The sequence below is a fragment of the Pinus tabuliformis genome, chromosome 1_2, assembly GCF_031772625.1.
Source record: "Pinus tabuliformis cultivar Carrire ecotype Pingquan chromosome 1_2, CPIR1, whole genome shotgun sequence".
Taxonomy (NCBI): domain Eukaryota; kingdom Viridiplantae; phylum Streptophyta; class Pinopsida; order Pinales; family Pinaceae; genus Pinus; species Pinus tabuliformis.
Window position 1 is genome coordinate 878,782,167 of NC_142298.1, and position 5,537 is coordinate 878,787,703.

Below are 5,537 nucleotides of genomic sequence, written 5' to 3' on the forward strand. Positions count from 1 at the left end.
TTTTATGTCTTATCTAAATATGTGTTGAATTTCTTGTTATTAGGAGAAAACATGTTTAGTAAGAGCGAGAAAAATAATTGGCTCGAGAAGGAGAGTGAAATCTCTTTGGAAAAACTCAGCCTATTGATGTTGTCAATTCATTGTAAATATTTTGTTTGAATGGTAATAACACTTGGATGTTATTAAAGTGTTGAACTTGCAATGGTATTTATAGTAACCCCTCTATGTTGCTTCATTTGAATTTTATATTAAACATCGTTACTAGGCTAGAATTTTGGAGGGAGTAACTAAGGGAGAGTTGAAGAGTCTGCACAGTGAAGCTCTCATAGATTGTCAGTTTCAGAATTAAGAGGGTGTTCTCCTACCCAAAAGGGGCGAGTGCCTCAATATTCATTCAATTGGTTTTGTGTAAAGTTTTGGATCTAGCATAAGTCCATGTGTGTTTATTATATTTTTCTATAAAACTTGATTTACTATGAAGCAAAGTGTATATCAATCTAATTCCCTATTAGTCGGCGAACCCAGGTAAGTTTTTGCGCAAGGACAAAACTAAGCTATGATCAGTATGTTGAGATAAATAATTGTTGACAGAGTAAGTTGAAGCTTTGATTTCATAGAAAAGAATCTTGTGGAGGAAGTAAACTCAAGAAACGTGCAATTCTCTAGCTCATTTTCCACATCAAAAGCATGGTGGGCCATTGGAGAGAGATCATCCCCTTCGAACAATCCCCATTCCAGAAAATGAAATATAATTGACCCCAACCTCGCATAAGAGACTACTAGCTAGTCAAAAGTCAAAAGGAATTGGTGCAATAACCTTGTGGTTTAGAAAGGAGACTCCTGACTCCTGATCACTTGGAAGAATTGTGCATGGAACATTCCTACTTGGTTTTTGGTCTTAACTTCTCCTTTGAGAAAGGAGGGCCCATAAAGCGATATTTTGGGCATGGAAGATTTATAGGTTTACTCAAATTTCAAGTGTAGACACTCATTGGATGAGGAATTAATTCTAAATCCAATGAGTACCCATTATGCATACTTCTGAGAAGACATGTTGATAAAAATTGAAGACACATTAAAAAAGTATGGTGAACACATTTTTTTAATGTATCTTCACTTTTATCAATGTGGATCTCCTCATAAGTATCCATAATGGGTACTCATTGGATGTGGAATTAAATTCCTTATCCAACAAGTGTCTACACTTGAAATTTGAGTAAACATATAAAGAGATAAGCCAAAAATATAATTAAAAAATAGTTTTCTCCTTTTCTCTCCAAAATTCAAAACTCTTTTTTTATTATTCTAACTATTGTTTTATTATTTTTCCTTAGGAGGCCACTTTTAGGTTGAAATTTCCTCTAATGTCTGCGGTTTTTTTTACAAGCTCCGGGATTGTAAATTGGGAATAAGATTTTGGAAGATTTTGTAGATATAGAGTGAGAAAAGGGGGGGCCAACGCTACAGAAGAACAATTTTTTGTTTTTTGGAGAAGAAAGTAGCCCACAGAAGGTGCTTGCTATCAAGTGGTATTATAGGGGCATTCATGCTAGATTTTGGGTTAAGATAACAAATTTGTGTTGTAGGGATTTCATAACCAGCAAGTACCCGAGGAAGAAATTCCTAGTAATGAGCAGAGTTGGGAGTGGAAATAAAATAATCCAAATGAAGAGGTGGAAGAGATATTGAGGTTTCAACAAATGGAGATAAATTAATAGGTAAATGGTCATTGATTTTATTAATTTTGTTAATAAGCCTACTAATTGTAGGTAGTAGTAGATGTGGATGGAATAACTACATCTAGAAAGAGATGTATAGGATTACCAGAATGCTTAGAGGAAGTGGCAAGAACCCTTGAAACAAGAGAGGTTGTTGAAGAAGAAAACAGAGTTGTGGTTGGAGAGTGAAGTGGATTGAGGAGGTCCTTAAGAGAAGAGAACCAAAGGAGTTCTCAAGATGTAGCAAAAGCCAAAGAGGAGCAAGGAGTGCTCAAGAGGTTCCAGAGGAGGGAAACAAGGGACACCAATAGTCAGGTGGAGGTGAGGCGTTCAGGTAACAAGCAATGGAGAATACTTGTTACAAGGGATTTCCTACAACTCACAGTGGGCAAATGAAATCTCACAAGAAGGGAGGAATAGAGATGGTTGCTAATGGCCATAATTAGGGTTCAAAATGAATCCATAACAAAGGAGAAAAATATTCCAAGAGGAATGGCATGCTAAAGAAATTAAGCCAAGAGGAATTCGATAATGATATGATTGACCTAAATGATAGGCTCAATTTAGTGAAGATGATGTCGAAACGAGAAGACCAAAGATAAAGATTGAATCTAAGGAGGAGGTTCAAGTTGTTTTCCAGATAGAAGGGTTTCAAAAATAATACCCCTAAGAGGTCTAGGAAGGAGTTGAAGCATACACCAATGAGAACTCCATTGATGTTTATTTAAATAAATAGATAAACCCACTCCCCTGTTGAAGTTAGAAAACTCACAAGAATTTCGCAATCTAGAGCCTTCTGCCACTGTGTGTCTTTTCACCATACTTCTCACACAACCTACATCTGTATCTATCTCTGGATCACAGCTTGCGGAGACAACAATTACCCAGTCTGTCGTAGTGTTGTATATATCCATCATTGGATCAGTTAATGTGAAACGATTATATATGTCCATCGTTGGATCTAAGCTAGTAAGTTTGTTGTGGAATTCAATTATGCCATATACCTCAGTTGCGCATTAATTGTGCTCAACAGGCTAGATAATTATTGCCATATACTATTGGTGTGCATTAACTGTCACTCAACAGGTTGGATAATTATTTCCATATATTGTCGCTATGCATTAGCTATTGCTTAGCAAGCTGGATAATTGTTGCCATATACGGTCGTTGCGCATTAGTTGTCGCTTAGTAGGCCAGACATATGTTTCCCTTGGTAGATGAACGAGTAAGTGAAATTCATATCAATATCTTGATCATAGGTTGCAGATGACTGAGTAAGTGAAACAATGAGGTGGAAATGCAATGTACATAAATGCGATGGGTTTGTTTTAGTTTCAAATCCAAATTTTAAGTGTTATAATTCACCTCCTCCAATTTCCTCTAGCGCTAAATATAATAAAAATAATTTGTCTCATTTTAAATGATGCAAAGCGATGGTGGAATGTAGAACACTAGCATGTGGCAGCAGCAACAGGATTCATAATGGACATTTCATTGCAATAGAAGCGATTGGAATAATCTCCTTGAACTTTCGGTTGACATATTTGACTATTTCTAGTAGTATCCACATTTTGGACCACTGATTTCTCTACTAATAATTTTACATGGCTTATCTCATGCCAAAAGATTTTCATTGATAGTTTGGACAACAATCTATTGGTACTCTATACGATCACAATTCTAGAGAACTAATTATGGCATCCCATTTCCCATTTTGGCATTCTTTTCCTACCAACAGAATATTGTATTCCACATTGTGATTGGCAGGTCAGTTGGATAGTTAGAAGTGTTTAGAAGCATTCTGCCAAGGTATAGATTTAAGATATTCAAGAAAAAGTATGGCAGGATGTGGATCTTATGATAAAATTTCCGCCAAATGAATGAAATTATTTTTTTCATCTACTCCTACCAAGGTAGACAATTTCCAAGGCTTATACTTTCTATATTATATGTTATAAAACATTTGATAGTATAATTTCGTAAGTTATTTTAGTTTTCTTGATATTGATATAGCTTGACAGATGTAGATATTATATTAGAAATTTTTACGAAAATATAGGAAGATATATATCTATTGAGGAGAAAGAGAGATAATTTTCTAGAATTCCAATGGAAAAACAACAAATTGAAATATTATTGAAATATCGTTGGAGATTAAGGTTGCCATGCAATTTTATGGTAGTGAAGCAATTTTATCATTAACCAAAAATTGTCAAAACTCATGTGGAGGAGTTTGAAAATCATGATATAGTTGTAGATGCGTCACAAATTTTTATAAAGAAATTCTTAATGCTTTTATTCTTTCACCTTAACATCAAAAACCATATTTTCCAATATCTTGTTTAGATCTAGACTTCTCTATAGTGTAGATTTACATTAGTTTAAATTTGTTATAATTTTTATTTGAAAATTACATTTGGATGCACCGTTCCTAGTTGGGAGAGTGGTATATTCAATCAAGTGGTATCCAAGTGTTTTTCTTATTATTTTATATATTTTAAATATGTTGTTAATATGTTGTGCAAACAAAATATATGTTATAGAATGAATAGAAAAAAAATTGATTATGTAGTTGAAATAAACATTTATAATTTATGTTGAGTAGTTTTGTTTACAATCTTAGGACTTCCTAATTGAATATTACAGTCTCCCAAATCTAATAAGTTTGAAAAAATAATCACTCCTTGATGTTAAAAATTTTCAACACCAAGGATAAACTCATAAAAAATATATCATCACCAAAAACATTGATTCCTACACTTATTAACTCACTCCTATTAAAATGAAGATTTCAATGACTTTGAAAAGATTTAGAAAATTAGAAGATTTTAGCATGACAAGGGAAAATGGTTGAACATGCTTTACAAGTTAAAATTTAAAGAATATAAAATAAATATTGGATTATGTGTTTAAGCCTATATTAGCATTGAAATCATCTTCACATAAATTATATTAATTGCAATTGTATTTTGCATTAATTATATTAGTTGCATCTGTGTTCTTAAAAAAAAATCCATGTAATAAACTTAACTTATTAAAAGTGCAAAGAATATTTATATTGGCATTATACAATATCTTTTGTATACACATGAACAAAGAGTAAATTAATTTTGATAGATAACATTGAATGGTTAGTGTCCATATTTATAAAAGCACAATTCCTTAAGTGTATAAATTCCAGTAAGGTTTGGTTGCAATGTAGTTCTCTTGTGGATAAAATTTGTTGGTTATGAAAGTATCATATGAGTTGCATATAATCTTCGTGCAACCAACTTTGGTAGTGGTCCTCCATACAACCTAAGTGTAGTGAATGTATTCAAGTCCATTGAAAATATTCTTGTTATAGTCAAACCACTTCTTCTCTGTTTAACTTATCTCAATTACAGGTTCTTTGGGCTTATTGATTTGGCTAGCTGGGTCCTTTCCATCTCCATGGTCATCTGTTTACATAAACAAAAATACCTATCCCCTTGTTGAGGTTGGAAAAGTCGTGAAAACTTTGTAATTGAGAACCCCCTATGGCCATGTGTCTTTTCACTATACTTTTCACAATCTATGTTTCATCTGGGAGAGGCTCGATACTTAGTTTGAATAATTTTGTTAACTTATCCTTCATTCTCTCACCACTTGAACTCCTCACCAGCACCCCCATTCTCCCACAACTTTCCCAACTCCCACAAAGAAACACCCAATTCACATAAAACAACAAGTAGGTGGCTTTGAATTTGAAATTCATCTACAACTAGTTAACATAGAGCAACAAGGAAGTGACTTCCATCCATGAATGAAATCCGCCCAGTTCATACAATCATGAGAAGG